The 13,009-nt window shown below is 39.9% G+C and overlaps 1 protein-coding gene across 1 annotated transcript in view; it reads left to right on the top strand.

Moving 5' to 3' along the window:
* The first annotated feature begins 7,357 nt into the window (after window positions 1-7,357).
* cenpj (centromere protein J) overlaps window positions 7,358-13,009 on the top strand; it is a 67,259-nt gene continuing 61,607 nt past the window's right edge. The window contains exon 1 of the mRNA XM_034187040.1: window positions 7,358-7,483. The gene's annotated coding sequence lies outside the window, so the exon portion shown is untranslated. The remainder of the gene's footprint in view (window positions 7,484-13,009) is intronic.

Here is a 13,009-nt window from a genome sequence, read left to right as displayed (position 1 = left end):
AAACCGGGAGGAACCGAGGATCCTAAACACACCCGATGGCAGGTTTCGCTCCACTGAACCACCACCCCAGACGGCCAATCAATCCGGGGATTGTGCTTCAACATCCATGGGAAGCCCAAAATCACGCGGGAGGTAGAAGGAGTTACAAAAAACTCAATCTCCTCCCGATGGTTTCCAGACACCACCAGAGTTACTGGTTGTGTCTTGTGTGTGATTAAAGGGAGGAGGGTGCCATCTAGTGCCCGCACCTGCAATGGCGAAGGAAGCACCACCAGAGGGAGCCCTACCTCCCTTGCCCATCTACTGTCTAGCAGGTTCCCTTCTGACCCCGTGTCCACCAGTGCTGGGGGTTGAAGGGTTAAATCCCCGCTCAGGATTGTAACTGGGAGTCGTGTGGCAATCTGTGTGTGTCTCACGTGAATGTTTTGACCCCCCCCTTAGCCCAGTCTCTGAGGGCGGTTTTTGTTGTGGCCGTTTGGGGCAGTTTTTCTGTGTGTGCTCAGTTGAGCTGCAGAGAAAACACTCTCCACGGATCAGCCTCCTCATTTTGGCCCTGTGCGTTTCCCTAACAACGTCAGCAGGGGGAGCTGTTGCCCCACAGAGCGCTGCGGCTGTGGAGCGTGGGGAGGGCGGCCCCTTTTCGAACCCGGAAGGGAGAGGGGCGGCGCGTATCCGGTCACGTCCTTCGCCTCGCTCCCGACGGCGTTCCTCCAACCGATTGTCTAACCGTATAACGAGATCGATAAGCCCATCTAAATCCCGCGGTTCCTCCTTAGCTACCAGCTGCTCCTTCAGGACCAACGACAGTCCGTTTATGAAGGCGGCGCGGAGCGCAACGTTATTCCAGCCGGACCTCGCAGCCGCGATGCGGAAGTTGACTGCATAAGCGGCTGCGCTCTCGCGTCCCTGTCTCATTGACAGCAGCACGGTCTCTCCTCTGTTAGGGTGATCAAACACTGTTCTGAACTCCCCCACAAACCCAGTGTATGCTGATAACAACCGTGAGTTCTGTTCCCAGAGCGCCGTAGCCCAGGCGCGTGCTTTACCCCGAAGCAGAGCAATCACATAAGCTATTTTACTAGCATCTGATGCGTACATGACGGGGCGTTGTGCGAAGACGAGCGAACACTGCATAAGAAAGTCCGCGCACGTCTCCACACAACCTCCGTACGGCTCAGGAGGGCTTATGTATGCTTCAGGGGATGGTGGGAGGGGTTGTTGAACCACCACTGGAACATTTATATCCTGCACAGGGTCGGCAGGAGGACGAGCTGCAGCAGCGCCCTGAGCGCTTGCCGCCATCTGTGCGGAGAGAGCCTCCACCCTGCGGTTCAGGAGGATATTTTGCTCGGTCATTTGATCCAACCGAGCCGTAAAGGCGGTGAGAATGTGCTGCAGCTCACCAATCACGTCTCCTGCAGACGCCTGCGCTCCCTGCTCTCCCATTGGTCGTTCAACAGCCGGGTGACGCCCCTCGGAGTCCATGACGCTGGCCGAGATATCAATCAATCAATCAATTTTTTATATAGCGCCAAATCACAACAAACAGTTGCCCCAAGGCGCTTTATATTGTAAGGCAAGGCCATACAATAATTATGTAAAACCCCAACGGTCAAAACGACCCCCTGTGAGCAAGCACTTGGCTACAGTGGGAAGGAAAAACTCCCTTTTAACAGGAAGAAACCTCCAGCAGAACCAGGCTCAGGGAGGGGCAGTCTTCTGCTGGGACTGGTTGGGGCTGAGGGAGAGAACCAGGAAAAAGACATGCTGTGGAGGGGAGCAGAGATCGATCACTAATGATTAAATGCAGAGTGGTGCATACAGAGCAAAAAGAGAAAGAAACAGTGCATCATGGGAACCCCCCAGCAGTCTACGTCTATAGCAGCATAACTAAGGGATGGTTCAGGGTCACCCGATCCAGCCCTAACTATAAGCTTGAGCAAAAAGGAAAGTTTTAAGCCTAATCTTAAAAGTAGAGAGGGTGTCTGTCTCCCTGATCTGAATTGGGAGCTGGTTCCACAGGAGAGGAGCCTGAAAGCTGAAGGCTCTGCCTCCCATTCTACTCTTACAAACCCTAGGAACTACAAGTAAGCCTGCAGTCTGAGAGCGAAGCGCTCTATTGGGGTGATATGGTACTACGAGGTCCCTAAGATAAGATGGGACCTGATTATTCAAAACCTTATAAGTAAGAAGAAGAATTTTAAATTCTGTTCTAGAATTAACAGGAAGCCAATGAAGAGAGGCCAATATGGGTGAGATATGCTCTCTCCTTCTAGTCCCCGTCAGTACTCTAGCTGCAGCATTTTGAATTAACTGAAGGCTTTTTATGGAACTTTTAGGACAACCTGATAATAATGAATTACAATAGTCCAGCCTAGAGGAAATAAATGCATGAATTAGTTTATCAGCATCACTCTGAGACAAGACCTTTCTGATTTTAGAGATATTGCGTAAATGCAAAAAAGCAGTCCTACATATTTGTTTAATATGCGCTTTGAATGACATATCCTGATCAAAAATGACTCCAAGATTTCTCACAGTATTACTAGAGGCCAGGGCAATGCCATCCAGAGTAAGGATCTGGTTAGACACCATGTTTCTAAGATTTGTGGGGCCAAGTACAATAACTTCAGTTTTATCTGAGTTTAAAAGCAGGAAATTAGAGGTCATCCATGTCTTTATGTCTGTAAGACAATCCTGCAGTTTAGCTAATTGGTGTGTGTCCTCTGGCTTCATGGATAGATAAAGCTGGGTATCATCTGCGTAACAATGAAAATTTAAGCAATACCGTCTAATAATACTACCTAAGGGAAGCATGTATAAAGTGAATAAAATTGGTCCTAGCACAGAACCTTGTGGAACTCCATAATTAACCCTAGTCTGTGAAGAAGATTCCCCATGTACATGAACAAATTGTAATCTATTAGACAAATATGATTCAAACCAAATCAAAATTCTGTTTGTGAAGGGTGATTCAGCATTGGTGGATCACCCTTCACAAACAGAATTTTCAGTTTTGCAAATAAACTTTTATTTGTAAAAACCCACACACAAGTTACAAATTAGAAATTTGTATTTCTGGATCACAAAGCACGTGTACAAATCAAAGGATATTTGTAAATCACTCTCTGTGCTTCGCCAAGTATTAATGAGACAGATTTAACTCCATACTCCAAAAATGTAGGTTTCCTAAATATTTATTACGGCCACTCTTAAAACTTCACTTATCTTTATTTATACCTATGTGCAAGTTTACTGAACTTGCAGTCATTCTAAGTGATGTGTGCGCATTGATATCACACAGAAGAGCACGGGCGACTAAAACATATACCTTGGCATTTATAATGCAATTTACTATATATTGTTCATTTCGACAACATTTTGTGGAGCCCCTCCAACTTTTACCCCAGACCCCCTCAGCCCCCCCAACAAAAATTTCCTGGCGCCTCCACTGATCTTGGGGTCACCTGCCAGTATGTAAAAGAAAACAACACTGAGCTAGTAAGTGTTTTGCTGGGAGTGGGACATTTCACCCAGTCACACACTGCTGAGCATTTAAGGGATGCCATGGAGGTGCAACTTGAACAATGGGGCTTGAGACAGAAAGTCCACTGTATAATCACAGACAATGCTTCAAATATGATTCGATGTGCTCAGTTGCTAAATGTGCACAATGTGCCATGCTTTGCGCAAAGTTTCAACTTTTTTAAACCAGTGTCAAAGCAAAAGAAAAATTCAGTGACATTCAAAAACAGCTACAAAACCACAACACAAACTCATACAAGAAGTGGAAACACGCTGGAATTCAACATTTTTCATGCTCCACAGGTTGTATGAGCAGCGTGAACCAGTCGGAGCAGCCCTTGCAACCCTCACTACAGATATACCTCCCCTCTCATTCAATGAGTATGACACAATAAGTGATTGCCTTGATGTACTGGCACCATTTAATATGGACACAACCGAGCTGTTGGCGGAAAAAACTGTATCAGCTTCAAAGGTTATCCCTCTCATCTGAATGGTTCAACATCAACTGGCAACAAAGGCTGCAGGACTTAACTGCACCGCTATTGAACTTACTCATTACTTGCAACTAGAGGTGGGCGGATCAATCCTAATATCGATAATATCGATACCAATGCTGGTATTGATATTCAATGATCCTCGTGTAAAAAGATCGATACTCAAGCTTTTTTTCTCTCCCGCACGCACTGACTGCTGCGCACACAGATTCATTAAAGTCTACTCTCTGTCTGTAAGAGCAGTGCTGCACTGTGTCACACAACACGGAGCAGCACACCCTTGTATTGTGGTTTGTCAGCCCTCTACCTCAGGAGATTTTGTTTTAAGTTGTGTTGAGTGATATTTTTTAAACAAAAATGTGACTGTGATAGTAAGTCCCTTTGGCTGCTCCCTTGTTTGCACTTGGGGTCGCCACAGCAAATCCAAGTTGGATTTGCATGTTGAATTGGCACAAGTTTTACGCCGGATGCCCTTCCTGACGCAACTCCACATTACATGGAGAAATGTGGCAGGGGTGGGATTTGAACCGATTGTGATAATAAAGTATTTTGTTGTCACGTACAATGTTTAGCGAAATTCTATCCTAGGTCTTCCTTTGGATCTATGAAGCTTAAATATGAAAAAGTATCAGTATCGGTATCGGTATCGATATTGGTAATACTGGGCCTGTATTTACTTGGTATCGGATAATACCAAAATTCCCGGTATCACCCACCTCTACATGCAACAGCTCTTGGCTGCCAGTTGCAATGTGGAAACAGTGAGAGTCCTGGCCTTTTCAACAATTCTCTATCTGTGTTTCAAAACGTTAGCTTTTGGAAACCAATCACATGCAGTAAACAGACTAACAACCAAATGTTCTGCAGTTCGACAGGACAGGGCGCCAGCTACATCACAGGTAGTCTCTCATTTGATAAACTCCATTATTTTGTTACATATACTTGCATCTTACATATTATCAACTTCATCAGGCTGCACCACAGGAGGAACAGAGGCAGGAGAACGGTGATAGCCTGTGGGAACTGCTGGACAGCAGAGTTGGTTTGTATCGTTCAATGATATAAACATTTCAAGAAATCTTCAAAGGATACTTTATTGTTTCTTTTTATTGTAGGCGCAACCCAAAGGGCACACAGCGTGACCACAGATGCCACAGTGGAGGTTCAGCTCTTCTTGTCGGAGCCCTACCTCTCCAGAGAAGAGTAGAGGTGGGCGGATCGATCCTAATATAGATAATGTCGATACCAATGCTGGTATGGATATTGAACGATCCTCGTGTAAAAAAATCGATACTCAAGGTTTTTTCTCTCCCGCACGCACTGACTGCTGCGCACGCAGATTCATCAAAGTCTACTCTCTGTCTATAAGAGCAGCGCTGCACTGTGTCACACAACATGGAGCAACACACCCTCCCCCCTCTGGTTTTTTGTTGTTGCGCCGTCACGTGGCTCAGCGGCGCCAACCAACAGCCATGCAGGTAGGCTCAGCCTGGCCCGCCCACTCAGCACTCTCCTCGAGTCAACCCGTGACACTGTGAACATGATACTGTTAATTAAAAACCTCTAATCCTTTGTTCTCAAAAGGGGGACAGGGCCCACAGTGTAGCAGTGGGCCCTTAACATATTCTTTCTTTATTTATACTTTCTTTATTTAATTTTCACTTATTGTTTTTATTTTGTTTAAAGCCAGAAGTGCACTGATGGGAGGAAATTCCTTATTCTTTGTATTATTTTCTTGTATTGTTTGACTTGAAAAAAAAAAGAACAACTTTGAAACTGTTTACAATATTTGTTGTGGTGTGTTATTTTTTCTCTGTTGTGGTTTGTCAGCTCTCTAACCTCAGAAGATTGTTTTAATTTGCTTTTTAAGTTCTATTTTTTTTTACACTATTTAAGAAACAATGTAGAGACGTTTTATTGTATTGTTCAACTTGAAAAACAGAATAAGTTTGAAACTGTTTACAGTATTTGTTGTGGTGTGTTAATTTTGTTGTATTGTGGTTTGTCAGCCCTCTACCTCAGGAGATTTTGTTTTAATTTGTGTTGAGTGATATTTTTTTAACAAAAATGTTGATATGCTTAAATATGATAAAGTATCGGTATCAGTATCAATATTGGCGATACTGGGCCTGTATTTACTTGGTATCGGATCAATACCAAAATTCCCGGTATCGCCCACCTTTAGAGAAGACCCGCTCAAATACTGGGCGACATGAGCCACAGTCTATACCAATTACAGAGAATGGCAAAAATATATTTGCTGATGCCAGCATCAGTGCCTTGCGAGCAGGTCTTCTCCAAAGCTCGAGAGGTAGTGAGGCAGAAGAGGAACCGATTAAAACCCAGCACTGTTGAAATTATTCTTTTTTTGAATAAAAAATGTTGAAAGTTGCACAATCACTGTCTCCTATCCCCTCTATTCTAATTTACAAATTACATTAACATAAGCACCAGTTGCAGAAGCACATGCCTTTCTCACTTTTCCCGTCAGATTTTATCCAAATATAGTTTGAGGAATGATAACACAATTATACATATAGTCTACAATAAAGGCTGTCAAAACCATTATGTGTGCATCTGTAGGGACTATTTATTACATTAAAAAAGACACAATAATACATATGACATTTTTTGTTATTATTATTTTTCAAGAACAAACCACATCAGTCATGAATTAATGCAAACATTTGTCAGGGCACTCGCTCAAGGTAATTCTCAAAGTAATCCAGCAGATGTCATCCTTCAAACTGTATCAAACGCGTCGAAGCAGTGTGTCGATTTTCAGCCAGTTGTGTTGCAGTGGCTCATTGGTTCATGAGGCTTCGAAATTGCCATCACTACCGGTATGTTCACATCAGTATAAAAGTTGGTGCTAAACCGATACAACCACAGTCTAAAGATAACATTTAAATATGGAGTGAAATTGATCTAATACGAAAGAAAATTATTGTATTAAATATCTGTAGCACACGGAACCTGTACAGAGTAGACAAAAATGACTAATACTTAACATGTTTATTTTTCGTTGGTCTTTACTCTGAAGTATTTTGGGAAAGCGCGTGTTGAACCCGGAAATTAATTAAAGTAAAAATTAAACATGTTTAAATCATGTCAAATGTTGCAAAATATAATGCTAAACATATATAATAAGTATTGTGTCATCATATATGCACCAAAAAAGTAATTAAAAATGGAATAAATGACACTAAATTGTAAACTACATTACCCAGAATGCAATTGTAACTTCGCCCTCTCGCGGGTCTTGTTTGCATATGGCGGCAGGCTTCGAAAGTTTGTTGTTTTTTTGTTTGATTTTATCTCGTTATATACACTCTTCGCTTCTGTTGCAGGTAACTCAAATTATTTTATAATCTTCACTGGATCTGCTGTGCTATCCCGAGTGAAAACAAGGGAGCAGCCGAAGGGACTTACTTTATGTACACTCTTCGCCTCTGTTGTAGGTAACTCAAATTATTTTATAGTTGGTCCCACAATGTTATTTTGTATTATAAATTTCACAGTCTCCCCATTATATACATAACTTTAAATTCAATGAAGTGAAGCAAAGCAGCCTGTCTCACTTCGAGGGAGCCTTATAAATGGCTGGGATAGGATAATCCCCCGTCAATTCTGTGCAGAATGGCCCTTGAAACTGGTGAATTTTTCACTTGTGACTGTTTTCTGTTAAATATCTGGAGGTTGTGCCCGCTTGTTGATTCGTTTATGCAACTGTCTCTGACCTAAAAGTGACTTTCAAATCATCCAACCCATGTTGGTTGCAAGTGAAGTCACCCCAGTCCAGGTGAAGTCACCCCACTCCAGCTATCCATGCTTATTTTATTAAATAATTAAGAATGACTAGTTTAAAGTTAGGGACCTGCCAGTGTGATGTATAGAACTGGGCAGTATGCCCTGCTTCTCCCATCAATGGGCTTTTTACCTGACAGTTACATTTCTTGATCTTAAAACATCATCTTGCTTACAGAACATGAGTAAGAACAGTGTGTTATGCCACTGGTGTGTATAAATAATTTATTACATGAACATATCAGAATTGAAATATTGCTTTAACTAGAGTGGGGTGACTTCACCTGGACTGAGTTGACTTAGCCTGGGGTAACTTCACATTGAGCCGACCTCAAGCAGGTCTGCCCTGTCCCTTGTCTTCTTTGACATCAGACCAGGGGCCCATTCCATGAAGGAAGCTCAGAAAAGGGGTGCTTAATGTGAAACACCTGACTTGAATAAGCCTAAGAAATGAGATGAAGCTAAAGCGGTTCCATAAAGGCCGAGCTAGGTTCACGCAATCAAACTAAGTCAAGACAGATTCAGCCAGTCAGACTAATTGCATGTGCATGCCATTCATAGGCAGCCCATGAGGTCGAACACAGATCAACTGGATTCACAATGGCAAAATGTAAAGAGCGAGCAGCAGTGTTTGCTGCCTCAGAGCAGGCACTTACATTGGAGACCTATGAGGAATTTAACCATCTAATAAGGAAAAGAGGTAACACGGCAGCAATAAAATAAACTCAGAGAAAAAGGCTGGCATTGACTAAATGCGTACAATGAACATACCAATGCAATGCATTCTGGGTAAAATACTGATAAATAAGTGTGGTGGTGAACATGTTGAAGTTTCTTAGATTTTGTTAAAATTGTGTCCGTAGGTGTTTTTGTTGTCTAAATTATGAAACAACTTGACACCATAAGTGAGTGGTTGGATTGTATTATGGGCTTCAACATGCTGAGCTTTGTGCTGTTGGAGTGTCGTGATGTTGGAGTGATCCCATAAATTTCTCCTGCATGTTCACAAAAAGCAGATAATGTCATAATTAAATTTTTTTCTGGAGTCTGACTTGTGCGTTTCAACCTTTAAGCTAACATATCACTCGATGAAAAAATTTAAACTCTTTTTTTTTTTTTAATTCAGCGATACATTAGTTTAAATATCTTATTGTTTTCAGAGTGTTTTTATGGCGTGATACCTTAGTTTAAAGTTATTTAAATTAAGGTTTCACTCCATAAAACAAATGAAAACTTTTTTTAGGTAGTGATACGTTAATTTAAATAACTTTAAGCTATGTATCACTCCTTAAAACAAATTTTAAAAATTTTATGGAGTGATACATTAATTTAAACAACCCTAAGCTATGTATCACTCCATTTAAAAAAAAAAAAAAAAAAAAAAAAAAAAAAAAAAAAAATTTATGGAGTGATATGTCAGACTCCAGGAAAAAAATGTCAGTTATTAAGTTGTCTGCTTTTTGTGTTAAATATGGAGTGAAATTGATCTAATACGAAAGAAAATGATTGTATTAAATATCTGTAGCACACAGAACCTGTACAGAGTAGACAAAAATGACTAATACTTAACATGTTTATTTTTCGTTGGTCTTTACTCTGAAGTATTTTGGGAAAGAGCGTGTTGAACCCGGAAATTAAATTAATTAATTTAATTTAAACATGTTTAAATCATGTCAAATGTTGCAAAATACAACCCCTGGCAAAAATTATGGAATCACTGGCCTCGGAGGATGTTCATTCAGTTGTTTAATTTTGTAGAAAAAAAGCAGATCACAGACATGACACAAAACCAAAGTCATTTCAAATGGCAACTTTCTGGCTTTAAGAAACACTATAAGAAATCAGGAAAAAAAATTGTGGCAGTCAGTAACGGTTACTTTTTTAGACCAAGCAGAGGGAAAAAATATGGAATCACTCAATTCTGAGGAAAAAATTATGGACTCATGAAAAACAGAAGAACGCTCCAACACATCACTAGTATTTTGTTGCACCACCTCTGGCTTTTATAACAGCTTGCAGTCTCTGAGGCATGGACTTAATGAGTGACAAACAGTACTCTTCATCAATCTGGCTCCAACTTTCTCTGATTGCTGTTACCAGATCAGCTTTGCAGGTTGGAGCCTTGTCATGGACCATTTTCTTCAACTTCCACCAAAGAGTTTCAATTGGATTAAGATCCAGACTATTTGCAGGCCATGACATTGACCCTATGTGTCTTTTTGCAAGGAATGTTTTCACAGTTGTTGCTCTTTGGCAAGATGCATTATCATCTTGAAAAATGATTTCATCATCCCCAAACATTCTTTCAATTGATGGGATAAGAAAAGTGTCCAAAATATCAACGTAAACTTGTGCAATTTATTGATGATGTAATGACAGCCATCTCCCCAGTGCCTTTACCTGACATGCAGCCCCATATCATCAATGACTATGGAAATTTACATGTTCTCTTCAGGCAGTCATCTTTATAAATCTCATTGGAACGGCACCAAACAAAAGTTCCAGCATCATCACCTTGCCCAATGCAGATTCGAGATTCATCACTGAATATGACTTTCATCCAGTCATCCACAGTCCACGATTGCTTTTCCTTAGCCCATTGTAACCTTGTTTTTTTCTGTTTAGGTGTTAATGATGCCTTTCGTTTAGCTTTTCTGTATTTTTTTTTCTTGATTTCTTATAGTGTTTCTTAAAGCCAGAAAGTTGCCATTTGAAATGACTTTAGTTTTGTGTCATGTCTGTGATCTGCTTTTTTCTACAAAATTAAACAACTGAATGAACATCCTCCGAGGCCGGTGATTCCATAATTTTTGCCAGGGGTTGTATAATGCTAAACATTTAAAACAAATTTTAAAAATTTTATGGAGTGATACATTCATTTAAACAACCCTAAGCTATGTATCACTCCATTTAAAAAAAAAAAAACAAAAACATTTTTTATGGCGTGATATGTCAGACTCCAGAAAAAAAATGTCAGTTATTAAGTTGTCTGCTTTTTGTGTTAAATATGGAGTGAAATTGATCCAATATGAAAGAAAATTACTGTATTAAATATCTGTAGCACACGGAACCTGTACAGAGTAGACAAAAATGACTAATACTTAACATGTTTATTTTTCATATTTTCACAACAATTGACAATTGAACAATTGACAAGCAAGAGAAATTTCTGAGATTGTTCCAATATCACTACACTCCAATAACATGAAGCTCAGCATTTTGAAGCCCATAATACAACCCAACCACATGGCGTCATGTTGTTTAATAATTTAGATATCAAAAACACCTACGGACATAATTTTAACAAGCTCTAAGAAACTTCAATATGTTCACCACATCAGTAGCATAAAGCATTGCAATCTTCAGAATAAGGACACATTAATTTATCAGTACATTTTACCCAGAATGCATTGCATTGGTCCAACTTGAAGTGGTGGCCAGTAATTGTTCATATTTGGCATGTGCATTGGTATTCCATTCCATTTTATTTATTTAACAGTGAATATGGTTTTGTCTATTTGACTCTTTTATTTATAGAATTGTTTTTCTTTTCTTTTGTTTTCTTATTGCTCCAATAACTCCAGATCAAATTCCTTGTATGCGCAAATTTACTTGGCAATGAATTTGATTCTGATTTTGATTCAAACTCATCTCGGATTGCAAGGCCAGTGACTTCAAACCTACAAAAGATGAACTCAAAGCTGCAAAGAGTGGCACTTAGCTCTACTGGACTTTTTTTTTTTTTTTTTACTATTTTTACATACTGTGCAATAAATAAATTAATTAATTAGGATTAATTAACTCATTAATAAGAAAGAAAGAAAAAAATGCACGGTACTCTACGGGGCTCAAGGGTGGGTTGTACATTCATGATAAGTTTATGGCAAAAAATATCTCCATCGCTGATATTTCCCAGAGTTGACAGGTATGAAAAGCGGCAACTCAGGCTAAGCCTGATAATTATCCTGGTAGTGACCAGACTAGTTCAGAAGTATACGTTACTACGGTAACTCAGCGAGACTTGATGTTAGTGAGATTGCTGGAATGGAACCCTCGCTTAGAAAGTTGCGACCTGTCAAATTAAGTGGGGATTTGGCTTAATCGCGTTTGCTGGAATACCCCTCAGTTCTTCACAGCCTTTCCACATTGGATAACTTAGAGCTGGGCAGTATGGCCAAACATTGGACCTGACTGCATTTGTACATGTACAACATCTACATTAATTCAACAAATTGTTAGTGTGAAAAGTGGGTCATTCTATGCCAAATCAATGCCCCATACTTGGCCATCTCAGATTTGCTTTATACTTTCTGGAAATATTATTTGGCCCAGTAACATGGGCAAAATTTTAGGCTTCTATCTTTATTCATTTCTGAGGTATGGAGGTCCTTAAAAGTGGGACTTTCCCTAGTTTTCTTTCAAAATTTAGGACTTCTAAAAGACTTACAATGTTCAATCAGATGTAACTTTGAACTACTCATTGTAGATTAATGAAATTTTCAGAGATTGTTCTGTACTATTAGTACACTTTAAGTGTAAAATCATCTGGTCCCATGAAGCATTTTTTTTTTAAATGACAGCTTCCTAAAATGTGGATGAAAATATTTTCATTTGTTTTTTGAAAACAACTTTGACTCTCTTTATCTCTGTAATGAAACATGTCAGATCTTTCCAATTTTAAGATATATTAGTCATATCATATTTATTTGGGAACTAGAAATACATGGAAAGAAATAAAAATTAATGATTTATTAGTCATTAAAATCTTTGAAATACATGTTGTGCAGCTACAACCCCTGGCAAAAATTATGGAATCACCAGCCTCGGAGGATGTTAATTCAGTTGTTTAATTTTGTAGAAAAAAAGCAGATCACAGACATGACACCAAACTAAAGTCATTTCAAATGGCAACTATCTGGCAATATGTCTCAAAAATCGAAAATGCACAACAAAACAAATGAGGAATGAATGGGAGGAAACTGGAGTCAACGTCTGTGACCGAAGTGTAAGAAACCGCCTAAAGGAAATGGGATTTACATACAGAAAAGCTAAACGAAAGCCATCATTAACACCTAAACAGAAAAAAACAAGGTTACAATGGGCTAAGGAAAAGCAATCGTGGACTGTGGATGACTGGATGAAAGTCATATTCAGTGATGAATCTCGAATCTGCATTGGGC

This window comes from Thalassophryne amazonica, chromosome 14, assembly GCF_902500255.1.
Source record: "Thalassophryne amazonica chromosome 14, fThaAma1.1, whole genome shotgun sequence".
Lineage (NCBI taxonomy): Eukaryota > Metazoa > Chordata > Actinopteri > Batrachoidiformes > Batrachoididae > Thalassophryne > Thalassophryne amazonica.
This window is presented reverse-complemented; position numbering and strand designations above follow the sequence as displayed.